Source organism: Xiphophorus hellerii, chromosome 6 (assembly GCF_003331165.1).
Source record: "Xiphophorus hellerii strain 12219 chromosome 6, Xiphophorus_hellerii-4.1, whole genome shotgun sequence".
In the NCBI taxonomy this organism is placed as follows: Eukaryota; Metazoa; Chordata; class Actinopteri; order Cyprinodontiformes; family Poeciliidae; genus Xiphophorus; species Xiphophorus hellerii.
The window spans coordinates 14,641,247-14,667,259 of NC_045677.1; the positions used below are offsets into that span (position 1 = coordinate 14,641,247).

Sequence of the window (26,013 nt, forward strand, 5' to 3'; positions counted from 1 at the left end):
CAGGGAGGTGACCAAAGGTCAAACATCCTCTGGAAAACAGAACTTGAATGCAAGCAAATCTATATGAACTTCAACAAAGAGGATATTTGTAACCAGGCAGAAACATCCATATTTATAAATGTTTTTCTCTGCTTTAACCTTTATTTGTCTGTCCATCTGCCTGCTTGTTTGACCCACCATCAGTTCTCCCTTGGATCAGTCTATTAATCGGGGTCTTCACCTCCATCAACTCAGGACGAGCTTCATACCACATAAAGCATTCCTAATTAATATAGCTGAGCACTTTAACTCAAGCCATATGCTTTTTGTTTCTTATGGTTACAGCTCAGTCCTGTGATTCAGGATGTGGAGCACTTCTGCGCCATGTGCGGGGGTTTCCCTTCTGTTCTGTCTGGACATGTTGGTGCACATACAGTGAGAACGAAAGAGTGAGAGGAGAGGAGATCTAACAGGGAGGAATTTCTCATTGTTCTGCATCACACTAGTTAAAGGGGAAATCATCACAGAAAAGCTCCCTTTGGACTCTGTCAGTATTTTTAATCTTAGTATTTTGGTATTGTTAAAACTATAAAATTTGTTGAGTCTTTGGGGTTGTTTGATGTTTTTACGATGTATTATCCAAATTTATATACTGTAGTTCTATTTTTTAAAGGGAAGTTCAGTGTCAGATCAGGATCAGTTCCCTTCACTTGTCCTCTCTTTTTGTTGAAAAGTAACACCATCAGAAAGCTACTCTAACTGAACATGTTTACAGCCATCAATGGAACATCATGCAATATTAGTGGATCTTAACCATATTTGCCAAGTAACCTTTGCTTTTCTATTCTGAAGTTTATGCGGTGACTCATCAGTCCACTCTTAAGACTAGATGGCAGCCTCTGTCAATAAGGCTTTGGGATAGCTACATACAGAAGTAGGTCAGATGAGAAAAATGAGAGAAATCTCTTATGCAGTTGTACATGTATCTGTTAACATTACGACATCACATTTATCCCATGGATTTTCAGTTTCAGTTGTTTTTAATAGGTAAAAGTTGCTAAAAATGGGTCACCTATCCGACTAGCTGTTAGCCTTCTATCATTCTGTGGATTTATTTACAGTACTTTTTATACAAACTAAATAACTTCCCAGAACTTTTCTTCAAAATATTTGAACTATCCCTTACATTTCTTGTTACAGACTGAATTTTACCTTGAACAACTAAATGTTGAAGCAACATGAAAAACACAAGAGCGAAGGGCAAGGTTCAAAGTCAAACTTTTTGGCAATTTTGAAAAAGTCCAAGTTCTAGGTAAGGATTAAGAACTTTAGAATGAGGGTAAATAAGTCTCCTCTCTTCCTGAAAATATCTTTCTAGCATTACCAAGGTATATTAATAAGATGTATCATAGTATAGAGAAAAAATAAATAAATTCACACATTATTCTATATGTTAAGTGAAACTGTAAACAAACATGAAATTCTTATGCTTGTTAGCTGTTGGGGCAAATATATTACACTTAGGAAAATACAGCTATATCTAAATTAGTACCTCACAAACATGTTGGATACAACCTCTGCATCTGCAGCTGATGATGGAAAACCCCAAAAATAAACTTTCCTAAACTGGAGAGATCAACCGAACACTTCCTGTGACCCAGATGCCCAACATCTAGAGCGCTGACTTCAACACAGTCCTACTTTCATTTTGTTCTTTTCTGAGGAATGAAAGTAAAACAGATCTAACCAAGTATTTGCTTTTTGCAACAATGTTGTGTTATTTTACGTATTTTCACTTGTACTGTGCCATGCCACTTCCTGTTGATTTCAAAGTATATTTCGCCCAATACACATATAGTGTGAAGCAAAAAATAGGGTTATGGTTAACTTAGTTTCAATTTGACGTTGCTGAGCGAGCTACTCTCAAGCATTGAAATGCAACGCTCAATCTCATATACATGTTAGTATAGTATTGCCTGTTCTGTAAAAGTCTGTAAATACTTCCAAAGAACTGGCTTTTTATTTTAAGTACAATAGAAACCAACATTTTTATCTCAAATTCTAAAAATACTTAAGAACTGATAGGTTTTCAACTACACAAAAAGGCTTCTCAGAAAAAAGAAAAGAAAAACGGCAATCCTGATGAGCTTTAGAGGCATAGATGTAGCTGAAGCCTCCAAAACAAGTATTGTCAGCTGTTCTTTTTCTTTCTTTTCAGTTTTTCTAGACATATATGAATATGTCAGACAGTAGCACGTTTTTTGTCAGCTCACTTGGTCACTGTATTAGTGGTGGCAGCATCACGCTGCAGAAATGCTCTTGCCTTCAAAGATGATAGGAGTAGGGATGAGCTAAATGTAATGTACATTATGGTGAAACAGGCTTGGTGAATGTTCTGTTAATACCAAAAAACAATAATAATAATAATAATAATAATAATAATAATAATAATAATAAAAGTTCCCCTTTAACATTTTTGTTTTAAAACTTAAGCAGGTGGTTTCTTGTCTATGCACGGTACATGGGCAAACTTAAACTTCAAAGTGTAAAAAGTAGGAAGGGGAATCACATAAGCACACAACAGTAAGAGTCAATCAAGTAAGGAGCACAGAAAGTCACTTTTTGTATGTCTTGCACAGCCATATTCTGCTCAGATAACAATTAGTTATCATCTAGGATCTCGCAGCTTTGCACATTTGTTTCCACCAGCACAAACTTGCAGAAACAGACAGCACATGTCCCACATCACACAGTATAAGAAAACAGACAAACCAATTTCGGATCCCTCTCACATTTACACTATAAATGACAAATTAGTTCAAGGATAAAACACATAAAGCGTCACAGGCGCGTTCAAAGTTGCACTGTTATTATGAAACAAAGGAAACAAGCTCAGATTGACTTTAAATATATACTCTTCCGCTTTTGTTTGCACAGGTTCATCACAATTTTGTGGCTTGTCTTAAGTAAACAGAATAACTTCTGCAAGCTCCTGTAATATATATAAGACTGAGACAACACTGAGATTTTGCACAGCAATACTATATGCATCTATTAGGATCACCACACTTGCCACAAAACACAGCTTAGGCCTAACAGCTGGGATAGTGCATTCATGCATTCCTCAGGCTCTCCCTCTTCCCCTATCTTGTCCTCGTGGGCAGACATACTAAGAGGACAGGTGTGAGCCTATTGCCTCCACACACACACAGTCGGGATTCAGATTTCAATAATGTCATTCAGTGGAGCTGAATAGGAGTCAGTGGGGGCTTGCTCTGGCCTGCGCCTCCAGTTGACAGACGAGCAGCCGTGTTATTGTGCTAAGCCGAGGGGCCCCTGATCCGTCAGTCAGTGGAGGGATCGAGGCAGAGGAGGAGAGGCTTGGTGGGTTTATGGGGGCTTTAGTATCAGCAATCAGTGAAGCGTGCAGTCACTCAATGAAGACAAGAGGAAAAGGAGAAGTGGGAGGAGGAAGAGGGGGTGTGGTGGTCCCGGCTTCTGAGGCGTTGGCAGCCAGCGAGACTTAAGGTCATGTGTCAAGTAACTGTCTTTTGCTTTCGTCATGGCAGATGGGAGTCCTGATTGGCATCTTTACCTAGTTTCAGTTGAAACTAGATATATACACACACTATATATTACTAACTCTTTATATATAGGACATCTTTTATATTCACTAAGGTTTACAAAATGTATTTACATTTCTTTTATTTTAAATAGACCCAATGGCTGATTTGCTGAGACAACAAGAAAAAAGGAAACCAAACAAAAAAATTAAAAGCAGCCGCACCTGATTGTATGGAGAAAGTGAAATATTTGGTGTTGTTTACGTGTGGGCGTGTGTAGGTGCATGTGTGCAAATGTGTAAGGTGTTTGTCCAAATACAAATAGATAAATATACAAACCAACTGTCTGAAGACTTTTGAGATTTAAGGTACATTAAAAAAGTAATTTTTTTCCTTAACAACAATATAAACAGCCAGCTTGTCCTGATTATTGAAGCAATTGTAGAAATAACAAACCTTAGAGCATGCTCTTTGTGCTGTCATCATGAAGATTACAGCAGAACTGTTTGTGTTTTAATATATTAATTACTGCAAGATGTTATATTTAGGGTTTTGAGTCTCAAACATGAATGAGTAAAACACATTCAGTAGATGTCAGCAGATAAAACTAGAGAGGACGGCGGGACACAGAGAGGGTGACTGATCACGCCTCAGCTGTGATATAACCTTTGCTTCCCTAAATCAGCCTACATCTGATTTCTCTGTCCCATTTTTGTTCACCCTGTTTTCAAAATCTCTGCTCTTCTACTCCAAAAGACATGTTTCTATTTCTGTTTTGATTCAAGTACAAAGGTACCAAGGCACGAGGGATTTAAAACGCAAGAATGAGTGAAAATTTGGAGATGAGTATATTTTAAAAGCCAGGAGGCAAGGGAAACATGAAGCAGGTGATGAAAGCATGAAGCAGATTTGAACCAAAGAGAGAAAATACACCGAAAAATGTGGGAGAGGTAATAAGGGAAGTCTGGAGGAAAGAAAATGATGCAGTCTGGCCTCTGAGTGTTACTCACAGAAGACATACCTCTGGGAACTGGCTGTTCTGTGTGTGGTTTTCTGACAGCTGCAGCATTATGTGTAACTCGTCTCTGGTATTTCTTATTCCTCCTTGGCCAAAATGCCTCTGTGCTGAATAATGCACATTATCATATGGATTTCCCAAGTTTTTAAAGCTCTGAACAAGGACACAAAATCCATTTTCAGCATCATCAGCCAACTTTGATGCGCAACAAATCGAAAACACATTTTAAATTCTTACACAATCAAGACAAGAGTCTGGAATATCTTTGCAGAGGTAAATGTTGACTTTGACTGCATCCACTAAACTTGAAATTTGCTCATCCAGAAGTTCAAGCACATTATTATATTGATTCATTTGAGGCTGGGGAGACATAAAGATGTAGCGTCTACGGTAAAGGAATGCAAACTGGCAGCAGTAAATCACTCTAACCTAATTTTGCCCTGCGAAGATCGACTCAGACAACGGATCCATGACGTACTTCATCTGGAGCTTGTATTGATTACATGTCTCCCCCCCTTCCAGGGTATTGATCAGCTTTTAGAACTTGTGGCTTAGATAAATAATCTCGGGATATAACACAAGGTGTTTTATGTGGATGAACATTTGAATTGTTGGATTGGGTTTCAAAGGCATATTTAACAGGTTTATATAAAAACAGGTCAAGTGACTGAAGGCATTCAGCAGGATACTTTCAACTAAAAACTAAACAAACAAACTAGAAAAAGAAAATCAAACCCCAGGTGTTATTGTAGGGTATTTGAAATGCTTTGGCCTTGTGACATTTATTGACATATTCATTTTCAGCTAATAAACAAGGTCATGTTTTGGACCACCACTTTTAAAAATTATAGGATTTAAAAAAAAAACTTTATCATGAACTATGTGAATTTTTGTTGTTATAAAGAATTTCTTTTCAGAGTTGTGCAGCATGCAGCTGAAATACATTATATTGTGCAAAATAATGCATAAAGCTGAAAAATGAAAGTTTTATCACACCTTTGAATATGCGAAGTTTGTCTGCACATCATTATAAGTGTGCAGACACTTATAATGATGTGCAATAAGAAGATCAGTAAATATACATGTACCATAAAGTGGATTGAAAATGCAAACATGATTCAACTAAAGCCACAACCAATCATCTGGCACAGACATACTAGCCTAGCATTAAAGGCTTATATGTGGAAGTTGATGACAAAATCATTGATGACTCATGTTTTATTTGCAGAATCTCTGAAGATAAAAATGCCATATCATTCAAATTCTGTTTTTCACAGATATTCAGTACAGGAAAGTTGTAAAGTCTAGAGGTTTTCAAAACTCCTAAACAGGGATGGTTTAGCCTGCTTTAATGGTAGACAGTGAGGAAAAAGGGTAATTTGTGTATTTTTTATACATTGTATCTAAGTATCTGGTTACAATTGTACATCTAATAGTTTATTCTATAACTGTTAAAGCACTAAGTAATAATCAACTGCGTCCAATACAGGTAGAACCAAAAATGCCAATATTAAAATCCAAAGAAAGAATTCGGTTTGGTTATTACATTTATTGGATTGACCAAACCATTCAGCCTTTCACTGTAATGTTTTCGAATAACTCTGAGATTAATGATTACTGTTTCAGACTTCCATTATTGGATAGGTAAGGTTGTTGAGAAAGGAGCTATATTGGTTGGATGCCAGTCTCTCATAAATCACCCGCTCAGCATGGGGTCTGGTGAATGATTTACCCAGGAAGTGAAAATACAAACACAGATAACACAGATCTTGACACACACACCCACACAGCCAACTTCATGAGTAATTTAACAGGAAGGGGTACAGTGACGACAGCAGGGGAGGAGATTATTATTAAATTACATTAAAAGGTTTCAAAACTGTATAAAAATACAAATACAATGAAAACAAAACAGGCTAAATTACAAACTAAATATGGTCCCAACAAGCTAAGACCAAATGTGTTTCTCATGCCAGAAATTTGGCACATTGAAGTCACCACTATGAGTAAAGTTTAAATTTGTGGTGTTTCTTATTGCTTTGATTAAAAAGGGGAGGATTACGTAGGTGTGCAAAGATATAGTCCATTTGTCTTTTAAAGATAAAAGGATTACATGCCTTTTATCTTTAAAGACATGAAATGGTTTATTGAACTAATAATACAGGTTGCATGAAGCTATTTTGAAACACGTCATTTAAAATCTCTTCTCTTACTTCCTTTGCTCCAGTAGCCTCGACGTGGATTACAGACTAGTCTTTTTGGCTGTGCATTTTGGTTTGTGCAAGACTCCGTGTGAATCTGAGGATGAAAAAGGAGGAACCCAGAGAGGTTTCTGGAAAACACATCAGAGAGGAAGAAAAAACAGAGGGGAAAAAAATAAGGCAGAGTCAGAGAGAAGCAGGTGGTCTCGGGAGAAAACATTACAGGGTAGAAATTCCATCTTCCCCCAGCAGACACACACACACACGCACAGAAAAGCATATACACAAACATTATGGGACCTTGTAAGAGTTCGATTCCTCCCGCCCTCGTGGCTTTTATTTTTGGGCAAGACACTTCACCCATCTTGCCTGCTGCTGGTGGTCAGAGGGGCCGATGGCGCAAAATGGCAGCCTCGCCTCTGTCAGACTGCCCCAAGGCAGCTGTAGCTACAATCCAGTAACTTACCACCATCAGTTTGTGAATGTGTCCTTTGCTATCTCAATTTGATATAAAGGGCATTATAAATAAAAAATAAATAAATGAATTTATTCATCTATATGCTGACATATATGATATATATAAATCTATATCAGCATATAGATTTATACATCTATATGCTGATGATAACTTCCACACGGTGTGTGTGTGTGTTACTTAACTACAGTCAAATACAGACACAAGCATGGATCTATAGTAATATGGACACGTATATGGAGCGTGTGTGGGAGAAAGAAAAAGCATTGTATTTTAATATGGATTAATATGGGCTGACTCACCAACTCTCAGGGTGATTATGGGTTGTTGCATTACCATGGCAACCCTTCTTCTGATGTGCTAAGCCTCATTTCTGCTTCTGAGTGTGAGGTTCTGTTTTAGTGGGTTGGAGGCAACGGTACTGTCACACTTTTGCTTAATTACATGGAGTCACAGACTAGATATTTTAAATGTGATGCAGGAGCCAGCAGACCAAAAGAACGCTTTTCCAGTGACTGGATATTTACACATTTTGCAATCAGTTCCTATCGTATGTTTATTTTATAGATGCTTTGAAAAAGATTCTGCATCTATACATAATTATACATACGTATAGCATGTGTATAGTAGTTTTCTGTATTTTTAGTTGTCTGGCAACTTTCTACTGTAAATGTTTTACCTTTAAAAAAAAATAGACAGCTTTAACCTCTTGGGTTGACCGTTTCACCAGTGACAGCGGTAAAAAGCAGAAGGATGAGTCTGAATTTTCATGAATTCTCCAACCTGCCTGTCACATTATGCTCACTCACTGAATCACATCTGTCACAAGACCCGACATCACACCAATGTAATTAACTAACCACAGGTCTCCAGCCAAATAACAAAAGAAGTTTCAGATCTTACTTTTACTTCTCAAAGTAAAATTTGTTAACCCTTTTTTGAACACCAAAGTCATTATGACAGATGTCTGATTGAACTACTGTGCTTCAGCATTTGAGGGGATGGTTGGTGCTGATGCCCATCTCCAGCTGCCAGTAGGTACAAAGAGAGGTAAACATTGGACAGGTCACCAGTCAGGGTTATGCAGAGGCACACAGGAGGTGTTGGAGGTAGTTGGAGTACCCAGAGAGAACCCATGCATGTCAGTTCCATGCAGAATTGGAAGGAAACCACAGGGGGAGAGTTAAACCCAGGACCCCCTTGCTGCAAGACAGCAGTGAGGAGATAATCAAACATTGTGAAAAGGGAATCAATTTTCAGAAACATGTCTAACATTATAGCCGTGCAATGAGATGTAAGTGCTTTAACTTTGAAGGCCTTTTCACCATATCCCTAATCCTTATTTCTATCCAAAGATTGGGTTAGGGTAAGATAATCCCATATTTAAACCCCGCTGGACCACTCCAGAACTGAATGTTACTCCCAGTCAGAAGAAACATGTTGTTAAAATTAAAATATGACATACAATCTAAATATGCCTGGGGTTTGAATAGATTTTGGGCATGAAAAACATATCAGTCATGAGCAAAAAATGGTAATCTGAAAATACAGTGATGCCTCTACTGAGTGAGAGACTGCTTATTCCAACAATCACAAATGTTGAAGCAAAAATTGCAACTCAAGAGGAGAGTTAAAATTCCTCTCCAATCTCTAGCAATGAATGGATTTGCAAACTTAGTCAATAATTCCAGTCCTTGCCAATAATCTTGATATATTAAAACAATCTATATGTTTCAGTATATGTGTATGTAATTGCAACAGTGTCATCTAGTGATCCAACTTTGGGCACTCAGAGAAAGTGGGGATGCAGGTTCATCAAAGATCAGAAAAAAACAAGGTAGTACTGCAAAAAGGCATAGCAATAAAAGAATATTCCTCAGACTGAAAAATAAAAAGTTGTTAGCTCAACAGAGCTCATGTGGACTAACCTTGACAGAACAGTTCAAATAACAGCACCAAAAACAAAGATAAGCAAAAGCATTTCTGTACGCAGGAAAGGTCAGCCTGATGTGGAACTGCCTGAAATTGCTCTCTCTCTGTCTCTGTCTCTGTCTGTCTCTCTTTCTCTCGCTTATATCACAGCCCCTTTTAAGTCTGTAATAACTTTGACAAATCTTGAAATTCAACCTGTCAATTATTATGCATAGCAGCCACAATGCTACAGTATTACCTTTCAGTTTCAACAGATTGTGTTTAAATCTGACCAGTTTCAAAAACACGTTAGACAGAAATAAATAACCTTCAAAGGAATGCCTGCTCTCTCTCTCAACGTTAACATGCTGACTCCTTACAGGAAGGGCTTGGCACAGACACAATATCTGAATTCTGTCTAAATATACTGTCAGTTTCAGGGTAGCGGGGTTAATTAGTAACTTCTTTGAAGAGGAATTTGCAAGGCACTCTCATAGCTGTAAATACCATTCCCCGTGGATGAACAATAAAAAAAGATAATTAAGAGGTTTTACTGGCGAATGACAAATGCAAGTAGGTGGAAATCATTCTGTTTATCTTTGTTGTTTCTATGAAAGCAGAGTGAGCTGTGGACAACTATGTGACAAGTTATATAATCCACTGAATAGTTTATTCGGTGTCTGGCTAAGATTTGAAGACAAAAATCCACCACCTCTCCAGCTACAAAGAGAAAACAAAGCATGATTTTTGGACTGTTCTGTTTAATTTTATTAGCAGCAAATCCGTGGCCCTTCTGAAGAGAAGACATACTAAAGCTGCTAGGTGTAAATTTGATTCCAGTTTCATATTGTTCTGCTCTTGAACAAGGCACTTAAACCTAAATCGACTACCACACTTTCGTGTAAAGTGCTTTGAGTGGTTTGTATGCTCACAAAAGTGCTTTAGAAATGTATTCAATTTATTAAGTAATTATAAGTGATATGCTTCTCTGAACACATTATCTAAGAAGACTAATGTGTCCAGAGTCAGTCCCCAGGAGCTTGTTGTAGTTATTTCCCTTCTTCAGCTCCTCTGAATTAAATGATGGCTCATGAGTATTCCTCTGCAGAACTTAATGACTTGCTGAAAAGATAGATGGACTATTTCAGTCAGCAGTGTTGGAGAAGAGACATCTAAAAAAAAAAGCAAGACACTGGTTCTACTAACTGGAGATGGACATCCCTAATCTAACAGAGAAATTTCCCAGGAAGTTCCCATGAATCCACGGCTCTCTCTGAGCATGTGCGAGTTTTCTCGAGAAATGCTCAAACCTGAGATTTCTGGGAGCATCCTCAGGTTTTGTTAAGTCAACTTTGACTTAACAATACTGATTTCAGATTCTAAATTATTTTTAATAACAATTATTTTCTTCTGTTTTTCACCCGAACTCTGAAATGTCTAAACTGTAGAAATGATGTCTGAGGTGGCAGTTGATTGCTTTTAATATTAAAAAAAAAAAAGTCAGACATGTACAACTGCACTCTGTCATTGCAGCCTGAATGAACAGGGTCATTTTAGAAGTCATGTAGAATCTGATAAGAAATAAATAATAATAATCTCACTAATAACACAGTACATTAAATGCATCATGGAAAATAACCCTCAGTCTGGAATCGGTTTTCCCACTGCTGCTTTGCTCTGTTTGTTATGACAAGAAAATGAGATTACACACTTTCCTTAAAAATGTCCAGTCATACGTAATGATACAAAGCTAGTTCTGTGATAACCACAGAACCTTTTCACTTCCCTCCTCATGTTCCCTGGAATACAATTAGTGAAACAACTGCTGTGTAAAAGTGACTTGACATTAAAGAAAAAATGTGAATCCTCAGTTTAATAAAAACATAGTGACATAATTGAATATACCCTATTATATTTAGCAACAAAGACATAAGCTGGAATTACCTGACCTCATTTTTGTAGGGTGTATTTGTAACATTTAATAGGCTGTAAGACATTTAAAAAACAGACCTTCACAATTTTATACAGGAAACAACAGCAGGCAATTATTACAATAAATACCATACTAATCAGTTAAACAACTGTTTCCCTCGTCATATTTTTTCTAATCTGTCTTTAAGATAAGTGAGGTGTATCGATTGCTCTCAGGCATTTTTCTTCTTGCTCTGTCAGTGTTGCAGCACTTATCCTGCTGCTTTGCAAAGGTAATTTCACACCGGTAAACTCTGAAAAGTTTACAGGAAGACAGTAGCCCCCACATTATCAAGTAAAAATTACTTGAGATCTTTCGAGATAAGTCTCACTTTGGTTTTCCCTTCACGCCAACTCCTCTCTAAATACACTCCTATGTGAGGCTTTGTTTTCTAGGATCCCCTGACTAAAACAGACAGCTTATGAATGCTTACTGTGGGCTTTGCTGATGAAGGTGGCATCTGTGGGACAGCCCCACACTTTACAGAAGCACGATCAAAGGACTCTATGAAAAGCAGAGGAGGATGTTGCGGGGACATCCAGAGTTGGGGTGGGGGGTTGTTTTGCTGACTAAAACAACTATTGTCACACATCCTCCACAGTCATTTTATTAATGTGACATCTGTTTACCATGTTGGTAAATGGCAATGTGACTTATTTAGTCTGAAAAACAGAATTTCCCTAAGTCACTGAATACAGTCAGAGAAGTGATAGCTTAAAACCAGAGAGTGAAATAACCCCAAGTGTTCCAGATAACATAGAATAAATTTTGTGGGTAAATTATGTAACAAAACATTGTTCATGGGTCAGGTGTTTGCATTTGAAGTCATTACACAGTAGGTACTACCTTTAATTTTATTTTTTAACTACCAGAGGTAAAAGCACTACAACTGTAAAACCAGGTTTTTAATAATAAAAACACGTATCCTTCTTCTATGTTTCTATAACATTTGGTTACTGGTCATTTGTTTTCTTCACTGTAAAAGAGAACAAGGTGACTGAGTAACTAAGTATTTATTTTTTGTCAAACTAATTTTGGACATGTAGGTGCACGTGAAGTCAGAATAATCTTCAAAGATATCTTCTGTTTTCAGCTCAATAGAATTATTAAGGGGAAATGTATTTTGTGCTGCGCAGGTGGTTCCCCAGAAACCATTATAAGAATAACTAATGATATTTCTAAGGTTTCAGGTAAATCCCTCCCTGAAATTTCCTCATTATCAGTGCTACAATATTTTTTTTTAATGTTTTTACATGCTTCCTCAAATGTAAACCCTCTAACGTCCCTCAAACAAAACCGGCGGAGATGTTTTTGTCCTTTCATCCAAAGCTACTTAAAATGAAAATAATCACATAGACTTGCAGTCCTGATTTAACTTAGTAATGTGTAGCATTTCTAGCATAAAGTTTTGTCATTTCACAAATGTAAGCCTGCATGTAATAATTCAACACTTTTATGTCCATAAACTAATTTCCTGTTAGAAGTTGCAATCTTCTCACCAGGGACATGAATGTATTATTAATTTTGGACATTTAAAGATTTTTCTGGAGGTGAAATGACTTACAAATATATAGCTTCGATTATTATTTTCAAAACAAGAATTAGACGCTCTAGTTACATGTAGGTTGCTAGAGGATAGCTTTAATATATATGTATTAGAATCTTTCAATGTTAATGTTCTGAATGTTAATCAGGATGTTAAAAACAGAAACAGCCCAGAAACCATACATTCCCCCCATACTAAAAAAAGAACAACTTCTTTTCCAAATCACCACATTCACCTTACACCTTTATAACCTTTTTCCTTTTGACCTTTTCCTTTGTTTCTTTCAAATCTTTAAATCTTTGGCTTCCCTTTTGACTAGGAAAAAGGTTATATTGTTTAGGCACAATGACAAGGAGTATGATTAAAAAAGCTAAGGTAAAGCTTTCAAGCCTATGAATATCTGCCAGTATTACTGGTGCATTGCACTTCTTAACTTCATAGAACTTGATTGTAATGTAAAACGTAGTTCTTTAAATGGGGGCATTAAACCACATATCAGTTGGAGTGTATGTACATGTTTTAAACTGTATGAATAATTCTGACCCTGTGTTGATTAAAAGAAATGTGACATTCATGGTGATGATAATGAATTAAAACAGTTGATCAAAACTATAAAAGCAGGTCATTTAAGGGATTTATATGCAATCTTTGAAAGACATATTGGAGCATATACTGTATTTCATTACATAAAATACTCTAGTTCAGAAACTTACATTTAAACGCAGTCTTTAAACCAAATTATCCAGATTTTTTTTCACATGTTATTCTTCTACTATTTTAATATTAACAAATTCTTTCCTCCACACACTGCAGTTGATTTCTACTTTATGCTTCCTAAAATATCCTGATTCCCACACTCAGACTTGGGATGAATCCAAAATGGCCAGCTGACAGAGAAAAGTCATTCATCATGCTTTCAGCTCTAAGGGGTTCACAGGGTCCAAGTCACTTGCTTCAGGAAGCAAAGTCATAGAGCTGTTTTGGCTATGGCAAAACATCTTGAAATATAGAACAATAATCCCATTACCTCACCACTCTGATTTGGCTTCCAGTCAGTCAGACCATCAGGTTGTGGGTTTTTCCAATGTTCCTCTCAAATCAGGTTCTCTTTATGTGCATTTCAGTGCCTGGGGTGGTCAAGGTCTAGATACAGTAGTAGTGTATTGTCTTGATTGCCAATAAAGATCATCACTGAAAAAAGGATTGTACTATGATCTTATACCCAGACTGTTTTATATCACTTCTTCTTGTTTAAACAACCTCATTTGTCTTTAATCAGACAAAAGGTCATTGCTCTGTTTTCCCAACAAATTGTCATGTTTCTTTTAAATCTTTATGCTTTGTGCTTCAATGTTTTTTAGAGAATTTACACATAAATCATAACTGGACTCAAAGCCTTCTGTGTTGTTTTAGCACAAGCTTTTCATCTGAGCTGAAGTGTGTGTCATGGTGAAACATGGCTGTGTGTGAGTGCAAGTGTGTCAGATGATCCACATTATGGGATTTCCCCTCCAATCAGTCTGCTCCGGTCTGGAACCACTCTTTAAGGCTAGCGACTGTTCTGCTTTTTGGGGAGGAAAAAAGACGTGATAAAAGACAACAGAAGAAGAGAAACGGGGACAGATGTTGTCAAGGGTGTGAGTGAAATTTAAAGACCAATAAAAAAAAAGATCATGTTATCTTTTAGCGGTATTGTTTACTTTTAATCTCTTCATCTTGGACAGTTCATTTAGAAATGACAGATAAGATTTATGTCTTTCTTCCAGGTGTGTTTTAATGGCTTGAATATAAATCAGTGTTCAAAAAAGCCTGATGGGGGGTTTGGAAGCCCCAGCACAAAAATGAACAGAGCACAAAGTGTCCCTTTGATATGTGTGAGAGGAACCAGGGAGCCTGGTCCTACAACAACAACTCCTTCTACTGCAGATTGACTGCAGCTCGAACATACTTGTAGTAGGAGGCTTTTCTGTGTCTTGATTGTCAACCAAAGAAAGAAGTCTCCAGAGAATTCATGGTGAAAAGAAAAAAAAAAAGGCTTGCTTTGTAGCTGACAATAACAGCTTATAGGGGAAAACATTCAGTAGAAAAACAACTATATAAATCTAAATGATTTAAATGATTTTACATTTGGATTTTCAAAAGAAAATCTTCATATGATTTAGTATGGAGAGAAAATATTATAGACAGCCACACACTTCAATGTATTTCATGGAGATCTTATGTGATAGATCCACACAAGTTGGAATATAACTGTAAAGTAGAAGTATTTTGTCTATCCCTTGAGTCAATGCTTTGTAGAACCAACCTTCTTTGAAATTATACCTGCAAAGAAAGGCGTTGACCTTGTAGGCCAAAACGTTGGTGAGTCTCCTACATAATTATTGAAAGAACTAAAAATGGACTCCTTGCAAATTTCTTTCAACAATGACTTCCCTGATACATGCTGTCTTTCTCCAGTCTATAAGTTTAGATACATGATGATGTTTTGTCATAATTTTTCTATATGCATCTCCACATACTTATCCCTGACCTGTCCGGTGTGTTTCTTCCTGATGGTTTTGTTCACTAATATTCCCTAACAAAAGCGTGAGGTTTTCACAGGACCCCTTTATTTGTACTGACAAATAAATAACACAAAGGCAAACCTCTGAAGACAATTGTTTGAATTAAAATTTATTCAGATGGTATCAGAGTAAAGGTGACTGAAAGGGAAGCTATTTTTTATGCTACTTTTCATGTTTTCCTTTCACTTCCCAATTATGTGCTACTTTCTGTTGGTGTGCCACATACAACTCCAATAAAATACATTGATTTTGTTTTTTGTTGAAACAAAAAAAAGTTGAAAAATCTCAAGAAGTATGATCACTTTTACAAGGCACTGTGTATACTCCCCACATGATAAGCCAACACCATTATCATGTGTACAGTTTCTCACCAGGGAATCACAAGGGATTTTTTTTTATTCTGTACAAAGCATGACTGTGATGGAGAAGTATGATGCAACAATACTACCTCTTTGGAAGTTATTTTAAGTTCCATATCAACCAACAAACTCAAGTCATGAGACATTTACATGTCAGCAGACTCTATGGAAGTCAATATAAGTTGGTCACATGATGAAGTGGGAGAAACTGGAGGAAGCCATGGTTGAGTGACACCTCATAGTGAATCAGCTTTCTTCTTTCGGGTTATGTCCAGTGAGCCTTATTTTGAATTTATCGTTCTTATGCTATATGGTAACTGGATTACTTGTATTTTTCCACACCCTGTTGGAGATGCATGAAAGACTAAACCAGCTTCTAAACTATTTCTTCTTAACATATTGTTTGGTATTTATGTGTCATTCTCAATGATTTTCTTCAGCAAGGAGAGGATCGTCAGACCCATTATATCTCCTAATGCATTTCATGAGTACAGTTAGCCACACTATGCTCAGAACACTTTCTTTCATCGTTTGAATGCTTCTGTTGCATGATACGAATAGTGAGTACTTATTTATTATTTGTATGTCTAGTTGCTGCTGTTATTATATGTATCTGTGCTGAAACTCAACCCGAATGCAGGGGTGTAATATATCATCTCTTTGCTGCACGTGCCCTGAAAGAGCCATTTAGAAAGCTTAATCTGGAGTCTCGCTGCATCCTCTGCATTACAGTTTTCTGGCCATCTGTTTCACAGTGCTGTGACTTTCTGTCTAGTCAGCACAGTGTCTCCCCACCAAAGACATTAGTGGATTAACAGTCTCTCACACAAGCTGTCCGCACATTATTCAAGGCTGAGGATGTGATGTTTTCAGTCAATTTGGACCTTATGTGTACTCTCGTGTATTGCATACAAACAGTCTCATGGTGCAAATCTCTGCTAACAATTCCCAAGGGTCTTCAATGAGATTTAAATGAGTTCGTTTTAGAGGCTCTGTGAAATGGTGTCTTATCCTGCAGAATGGAAACCATTAGAAGATTAAAACAGTGGCGTAGCAGAAGAATGGGCATTAGTAGCAATAATCCTCAAGTAGACTGTTGAGTGTATAAATGACAGCAGGTTTCCAGTCTACAGCGTCCTCACATCCTATCAACAATTCATGATGGAGCCACCCTTCATATTGTGAGGTCATCAACCTGAGAGTTGCAAGAAAAATCAATACTCATCACAAAAGGTGACGACCTGCAGCCTTCCATTGGACAGTCCTGATGAACCTACACGTAAGACTAATTGTGGCATTGTCAAAGTGCAAAAAAATCTGTGAGTTACAGTTGTTTTAACAATAGGAAACTGGCACTGAGTGTATTTGATCTTAACCAGTGGAAAAAAGTCATAGCACTGCGGAGGTGTCTTTTATTTTTGTCTCTCTTAAATGTTTGTTGTTGCGTGGGCACTGTACATTTAGCTTCCTTTTCACCTGACAAACAGGAAGGTGAGTGTGTGTCAGTGCACACCACAGGATGTAAGTTACTCATATTCATCTTTCCACTGAGTACAAATGTTTACCCTGTAAGACCACCTCTGTGACTATAAATAGTTTATTTCTGTCTCACCACAAAAATCATACATCAGACATACGTGCACATGCTACACGGTTTCTCAGATAACAGAAGGTTGTTCTGAGATTTGACCTGTATAAGGTCAAAGGACTAGGCTACAGTGTGGATAGTTCTTTAGCTGTGTAGCTCAGAGAATAGACTTTAAATTTTGTTCATTTAAAAATCACTGAAAGGCTTATCACAACAATACATTAAAGATCTGCTGTTGTTGTATCAACCTTGCAGACCACTCAAGTCTTCTGGTTCTGGTCTGTTCTGCATCCCCAGAACCAGAACCAAACATGGAGAAGCAGCTTTCAGTTTCTGTGCTTCACAAATCTGGAGCAAACTTGCAGAAAACTGCTGAAATATGCTAAACAAAAAAAAAAACCTGATTGATTGATAGATTGTTTGATAATGAGGTGTCTTGAATTACCTCCTGTAGCGGTCTGTATTTTGCATGAAGAAGATGCTCAGGTCTGTCCATTACATTCTTCAATTTAGAAAGGATCCTTCATTTCACAATCATCTGTAGAGGTTCCACGGTCTCCAGAACAAAACCAGTATTCTTAACCACCATGTTTTTCCTTTTTTTTCCCAAACAGGATGATCTGTTGGGGGAGCAGATGCCATCATCTGCTTCTACAACAGATGATCTCGAGGTCAACACTGAAGAACCTAAGCTCAAGAAATACAGCCTTTTCTGTCCCTCCTTGTGTACAGCTTTACTGTAGCGTCTCCAGTCTTGTCTGTTGTCTTGGTGAATGCCGAGACATTAATATTCATATTCAATAATGTGAAACTCATGTTCTAATTTATCTAATTTATGGAATGTGATTGTATACTCCTCCACCACCTCAGTTATCACATGATGTAAATAGTGTTTAACCAATTCCCATTTCTCCAGAAATCTACAATCACCTCCTTTGTTTTTGGTCACATTCAGGATAAGATAATTGCTTCCACACCAAGCATGCATCCAAACAGTTGAAATGTTTCACATACTGAAATTGCAAGGATTTTGGACTTGACATATTGTGATGCTCTGCTGAAATTAAATTTCTGTCAGTGTTATAAAAAAAGACTTAGATACTTTCCCTGTTAGCACAGGTTTCGAGGTTATGAAGTTCTAGATGGTAAGTATAACATCGTCCTCATTTTTTAAACCTTATTCTGTGACACTATTATTTGTGTGAAAAAGTGGTGATTAGCACAGAACAAAACTGGAGTCACTTCATAAACAGAAGACTTTGAAGAAACATTTTCAGCCTTCAAATAACAGGCGTTGTTTAGTCTTTGAATAATAATCTGATACTACTCATGCTTGAGAACTGAATCCATAAAAATCCATCCACAATTTTCCATTATGTGGTTCTTCTTTAAGCATTCTTTTACATTTTATTTCAATTTGTCGTGAATTTAATTAGAATAAACATATTGAGCGAAATGGATACTGGTTGTTTCTCTTTTTGACCATTTCTTTATTCACTTATGTCTTTTTTTCACATATGTCTTTTTTTGAACCCACTTTCACTACCCTCAGTTTAAAATTAATTTTCCTATATTTTCTTCATAATCATCTGTAAATATGTGGTTTCATGACTCAATAAATTATATCGACTTATATATGGAGTTATTTTTAATTTGATAAGGAGACATTTCTCTCTTTCAAGCTACATTTGATAACATTTATTAAAGAGTCAACTGGTCCAAATAAGACTTAGAGTCAAAATAAATGGAAATAAGTTTCAATACAACCATGCTGGAGAATAATATACAATTCAATTATACTGGAGAGGGGATTTGGACATTTTTATGAATATTTATCTCTATAAATCAAGAAAGTACTCAACTACAGAGAAAGCAGACTGGAAAGCAGACAAAATTTAAGTAACTCTGGTCTAGATAAAATGCCAATGGGGAACATTGACTGTGAAAGGTAAACAAATAACAAATGTTTGCATCTGTAAATGAAATATTTAAGTAGGTTTTTTTTCTCCTGACAGACTTCCCATTTTACATAATACAAATTATTGCTATCATTTGTATATAAATAAAGTAAATTGAATTACATCTAGGCTGGCACAAAGTGATTCCAGAAAAGGTTCATTGCTGGCATAAAGGACGCCCTGAAAAAGGTTTAAGGTGATATCTGAGATCATAACTGCTGTCTGAAAAGAATATGCCTCCTGAGGAAAGTGTATTTTACAGTGCTACGGTCAATAGTCAGATGGGGAAGCTATAAATGTGAAACATCTATTTGGGAAATATATGTGCTGCTCTGAACAATGCTTTAGACCCACTTAAATTAGACCCACTACATGTGGGTCTAATTTAAAAGTTGTGGGAAGGGAAAGGTCATGATGAAACTCTTGTTCCTGAGAGGAAACCAGTGATAGATAAGTAACCCTCCTAAAGAATAACTTTTCCTGCATGCACTCATGTGGGCTGTGGGTTGCGGCCTTGGCTGCAGCTTATGAGGAAAGCGCATTACAATAGCCTCTGTTTTTCTCTCTCTCTCTCTCTCTCTCTCTCTCTCTCTCTCTCTCTCCTTCTCTCTCTATATATCTCTCTCCCTCTTTTCTCTCTCTCTCTTGCACACATACTATGGAGGGGGCCAGAGAGAGAGGAAGCCCTTGAGAAAACAGAAGATACTAATTATGTAAATTGTCCCAGAGCAATTGGATGTCTGGCTGAATTCCTCCTCCCCTTGCTCTTTCCTTTCCTCTGCCTGCCTGTCTCCAGATGTTTGACTTCCTGCAGCTTTGACTTTGGTTTGAGTGTTCATTCATTTTCTGTTATCACAGTAGGAGACATTGGGGCTGATCATTAGTGAGAATAAATAATGAGCCCAACCTCAAAAGACAGACACAAAGGTATGACAGAAAATAGTAGAAGGACATAAAAGTAATCCAAAAACAAGTAACTTATGCATTTGACAAAGTTCTATTTTCTTTTAGAAATTGCTATAAGTGCAGTTTTAGATCTTGTGCTATATACACCAATCATGCTCCAGGGCAAGTAGATTCAACTAGTCATCACAATGATGCTGTTGGAAAGTAGGAGGCTCCTCCTAAAGTACGCCACCACACCACTAAATAGCTTTGGGAACACACCAAAGAGGCCGCTGCCACCAAATTCCCCAGATTCAGTTCCAACCAAGCGGCAACAGGAAGCACCAAAACAATTCCAGTAATTCTGTAACCCACAGAACCCAGAGGAACCACTGCCAGTGTCCCACGTGCCTGTCCCTGTAAATGCCTGGAGAGAATGAAGCTGTTTGTGAGTAGCTTTCAGAACACAATAACATTTCTGTTGTTTTACCATGTTTCTAGTATAAATCTATTTATCGGTATATCCAGCTGCAATCAGGTGGGATGTAGGGACTGCTCCTTAGCAAATAGCTTGCAAACCAAATTAAAAAAGAAAGTCAAAAACAAGTATAAAGCTACTGTATACTGATTGATCTAAAGGTATTAATCATTCTTTTCATATCATCATTAGTGTCAATGACTTCATGACAAAGCCTTGTGTCAAGCAATATTGTCAATCGAAATAGAACACACCAAAAACATGTGTTGCCTTTACACAGATTTTACATTGTATAGCATCTCAGTCTTAATCCATCAGGTTTCTTAAAATGTCACCCCACCCTGAGCAGCTAGAATAGCTTAAACTCTTCTGGGAAGGCTGCCTGTCTTTTCTCCCCTGGTAACTGAGCAAGAGGCGGGGTTCACCATGAACAGTCCTGAAGTTTGACTAGACTTTTTGCATTTCTGTAAACCTCAATCTGGGAAAACGTTGTTACAATGAGCAAGATGTGACTCAGGCCCGTGCAGAGACCACTGAAAGGGCAGGTGCTCAAAAAAAAAAAAAGGGCACATCTAACCGCATTCTAGGAAAGACTATTAACAAAACCACACAGCTTTCAGAGCTTAATAAAAATGATAAATTACAAAATTGTGAGACATACAATATAAGCTAAGGAAAAACTCTATATGGAGCATAACACTATGCATATGTTAGATATTTTATTAGTAATTTCTTTCTGCAGGTCTATTTTGTTATAGGAAAGTATTGCAATATTCAAACCCGCAATTTAGCAAAATATGTAAATCAGAGCTGATGGTTTAGCTCCGATTTACATATTTTGTCTTTACAGAATTACACTATTAAAAATATAAATATTGTCTTTTGCAGCTTGTGATTGAAGGTTACCTGTTTCCAAAACTGCCTCCAGGGATTTTTTCTGAAAAGTGTTCCACTTTACCATAGCACACATATGGGACTCTGATCCACTGTGCTCTTTAATTTTCTGTAATGCTTTGTTCCATCTGTTTAATCCTATTGTCTTCCATGATTTGCGGAACATGTGCTTTTCTTCATTCAAAAAAACACGACAGCTAAAACAAAACATGGAATTTAAACTGGGAGAATACTCCAGCCATGGGTTACTCTTATACCATTTATTCTGAAAAGACCTTCCTTCTTCATTTTTAGGAAATGACAGCTCTGGTTGGCATGGTCCTTGGTTTACACAATTTTGGATAAATGCTTCATCATATTTTATGTTGAATTGCAAGACATGTGCTGGGTCATTTGGGTGTGGAAGGTCCATTAAAAATATGAATGGCTTCTCTCTGACTTGTTGCTCTGCATTTTCATCCATAGTGTTTATTTCTGACTGTTGTCCCTCTCCTTGCCTGTCTTCCTGTGTTGACTGCATTTCTGTGTCTTTGATTTCTGACTGTTGTCCCTCTCCTTGCCTGTCTTCCTGTGTTGTTGACTGCATTTTTGTCTCCTCCTCTGATCTATCACTTTCCTTCTGTCCATCTGGGAGCAAGAAACAAACTAATCATTATTCTACACCTAAATTTAGTACATCTTAGCATAAGAAAAACACAACAGATGCCCTGTAATATTAAATATATTGTTCACTACCAAAAGTTACATGTTGATAATGTTAAGAACATTTTTTTTTTTTGTTCGTACCTGCAGTACTCGTTCTGACCCAGTCGGTCAACAATCCACTACCTTTTGCTGCATCTATCAATTCTTTTCTTTTTTGTTTCTGCCGTCTTTCTTTACGTGGCATCTTTGAACTGAAAAAAGCAAAACATAATGAATTATGATAAGAACACTGTATTAACCACACTACCAATTATTTACCTTTGTGTTTAAACCAATATGTTTTTCAGTCCTTAGCACAACATAATATTAATTTCAGAGAAAAGGAGGCCTCTGCTGTGGAGCTCAATATGTTTCACAATTATTCTATTAAAAATATAATAATAACCTCAATTAAATAAAATACAATTGTGATCAATACATTTTGAATTGAAACAATTTTTAAACAAAAGTTTTGCTTAAAAAAATTTTTTTTTAATTAAAATCAGAGATTTATGTCTCAAAGTGAGAAAAATTATTTGTGAACAAACTTATTTGCTCATGTCATAAATCTTTTCTTGCTATTGTAAGTTTTTGTTTGCGATTCAAAGTTTTGCTTGCTTCTCACATGACGTCGTGGGCAGGGCCGAAAATTGCAACAAAAGAATTCTGATGTGTGCAAATAAAAGTTTGTTTTGCAAAGAACTTTTTAAGTTAACAAGACAAAATTTAGTTATTTAATTAAAAAAATTAAAATAAAACTTTTTGTTTAAAAAAAATAAATCATTATAATTCAAGCAGTTTTGTAAATTCTATTCCCCTTCAAGATACATTAACCTAATGCCAGAATAAATGCAATTAATATACATTATGCAGCAAAGGAAATTAGATAATCGGACATATATTCATTATAGAGAGATGATCGGTTTTGGATCGTTGATGTGGCCCCATCAGCAATAATGAAGAATGACCGCTATCATTAGCGATACAGGGAAGAAGCTTTTTAGTTATCTTGCTTTGCTACCAAACTCGTTAGCTAACAGCTAGCTAATAGGACAACAACAACAGCCTAATGTCTGTATGATAAAATACTGAATCGATAGATAAGAACAGTTTTTCCTTACTTTTCCTTCCTTCCTCCTCCACGTTGAGCTCCGCAGTAAGCTACTGCGCAGTCTCACTGACTGAGCGGGAGGCAGCTGCTGTCTTTCTCCCCTGGAACGCATAGTTAAATCATGTTGTTAGTTAGGCATTTCTAAAAATATTTGGGAAAACGGTGTTAAACACTGAGCGATGTGACTTTATTGAAGATAGTAAATCATGTGTTAAGTTAGGTCTAAAAATAAATAATAAAACTAAGCAATGTTTAGGAGACTTGCTTTTACAATATAATAAAAACGGCTTTATTAAGATAGTTATGCTGGAACCTGCAGAAACAGGGTTTTAGGATAAAATATCTGTTGTCGTTTACAGAAATGGATGCTACAGCATCTTGAACAAAATTGGGAAACTTGAACTTGGTCTTGACAAATATCTAAGTGGATGATTTTAAAGGGATTTAGTTTCTGTTCACACATTGAGCTGCTCTGACCCAACAGGATATCTTTTACCTGTTGCCCAATTTATACAATAAAATCTTGTGTCACCCTACCATCTGGAAAAAAAAAAAGCTCAACTCCATGCTAAAGAAGATTATCTCTGATAAATGACTCAACAAAACGACTCCATTTCGTAAGCACAGACTGACTCAGAGAAATGTGCCCAGAAAGTTTCAGCCTGACGTTCAGCTTTGTGTTCCTAATGGGAACCAGAGGGAGACTTGTAAAAGGAAACACTTATTTCCTGTAGGACTGGAGAGTGACGTACATGAGAGTGAGCTTATTGCAGCTTTAGCGAGCTGGAATGTAACATCAGCAACTGGATCCCCCCATGAAGGATAAACCACACAACCAACACAAACACACTCATAAACATCAGAGCCGGACCAAGACGTGGTTGAGGGTCAGTGGAACAGAAACAGAGGAAGGGAACCAACTTCTTTAGGAGTGCCACCCACTTCGCCTTGACTCATGTTCTTCAAGGGTTTTATGGACGGCAGCAGTGGGGGGAAACATGTGGTCCTCACAGGGAACATAATCACTTCAAGTGTTCTGAAATAGGTGTCCTTGTATTTCAAAAGACTAAGGAGGGTGCTAACGTGACCATCAGATGCACTTGAGAATACTTTTCAGTGTCAAGCTTTTATATTTACATCCTTGGCAAAGCTATTAAAGCAACATTATAAAATCACACACACAGGGCTTGTATAGAAAATTGTACCCAGCCGGAGAAAGGTTTAGAGTACTGGACTGTAGATCCTGTCTGTAGAAGGGAACGGTTGCTAATTCGATTATATGAAAATATCACTGCCTGTGATTAAGCTCAGCTGTTGACTTAAAGAAGGATGTCATTAGATTTTGGATTAATGCGAAATCATCAGATTGGGAAGAAGGATGGAGGTCTGATAGCTTAGACTATAGCTTAGATAACACAAATGAATGTAGATGGATCAGATACAATTGGAAATTGGATTGGACTTGTTTTAAAATTGTCATGGACTTTCTAAACTAAATCAGGCAGACTTAATAGATGGACTCGTAGTATGAGTTATGTTTGCAGTGTTTGATGTTCTCTCGCAAACAGAGCCATCCACATTTCTGAGTAAATCTCTTTTTGGTGCTTTAAGGATACTAATTTTATTAGTGTTTCTTTTCATGTTAGTTTGGAAAAATAAAAAAAAATGAGGAAGACATCAAGAGGAGGCTTTTTTTCAAGAACAGCAGGCTGAGACATTCATCACATTGCTGAAGGAAGTTTGGTGTACTGCCAACAAGGTGCAGAACACAATGTTAAATAGTTTGAGATGTTCTAACACTGACGTTGCTATGGAGAATCTAAGGAGTTCACTGTTGACTCTTATTTAGCTCCTACATAAACTCTAGTAAAAAAGTAATTTTTTTAACTAATAGTGTTTTATTGTATCTTAAGCATATATACACAGATAAAAGGCCACACCTAAATTAAATTCCTCACGCTAAATTTGGTAACCCTCAGTGTACTGTATTGTATTTTCTGTTGGCAGGCTCATAGAACTTTATTACTTATGGCAAAATGACCTTTTGGGTCCAGTAGTGGATGGGGATGTACTAATGTTTGTATTTGCGGTCTTTAAAGCTTTATGGCAAACAAATTACCAAAAATTCAAAATTTGAATATTTGCATTCCTATTTCAGAGCTTTATGTGAGCTTAGTCAATTTTTAATCTTCTAAACGCTTGAGATCTTCCTCTTCCTTCTGCTGATAATGTGGCATGTTTCACAAGTTTCCACAACAACGTGAGTCTCTTACCCATGTCAATAACTGACAAGCACTTCCTTTCCTTATCTAGAGAAGTCATTCAGAACATATGAGAAGGATGTTTAAAACAGATAATACCAAATGCTTTTGAGTTGCCCTTATTTTTTTGTTGTCTTTTCACTTGATGATGAAAACTAGCCACATATGTAACCAAAATTCAAACAGGCCTTGCAGTTTCAAATGAGCTATCACTCTTTCATACCTGCTGAGACCTATTCATACCATTTGTGGTTACTGGTAATTTAGTCCTGGCTTTCCTGGAAAGCTGCTTGTTGTTTTGTTGCTTTGCAGGAGCTGATGTATCTTCAACTAAAAATTGGCGTTTTAGTCGACCCATCCAATCGCTCCTATTTTTTCATTATACGTTCTTCTTGCAGTCTAGATTCTGTTGTTTACAACAATTTTTTACACATTGTAAGACATTCATCCATATTCTGATTGATCAATTGGCACAAATCTCACTATGTATAGTGAGATACATACATAGTCACTATACTCACTATACATAGTGAGATTTACTATATGTAGAGATTTACAATCTCACT

General features: G+C 36.9%; 1 long non-coding RNA gene across 1 annotated transcript; it reads right to left on the reverse strand.

Moving 5' to 3' along the window:
- Positions 1 to 21,636: 21,636 nt before the first annotated feature.
- LOC116721212 (uncharacterized) lies at positions 21,637 to 23,275 on the reverse strand. Its single transcript, XR_004339552.1, has 2 exons — positions 23,197 to 23,275; positions 21,637 to 22,287 (listed from the first exon to the last, which is right to left on the reverse strand). It is a non-coding gene; the product is annotated as an uncharacterized LOC116721212 (long non-coding RNA).
- Positions 23,276 to 26,013: the final 2,738 nt, after the last annotated feature.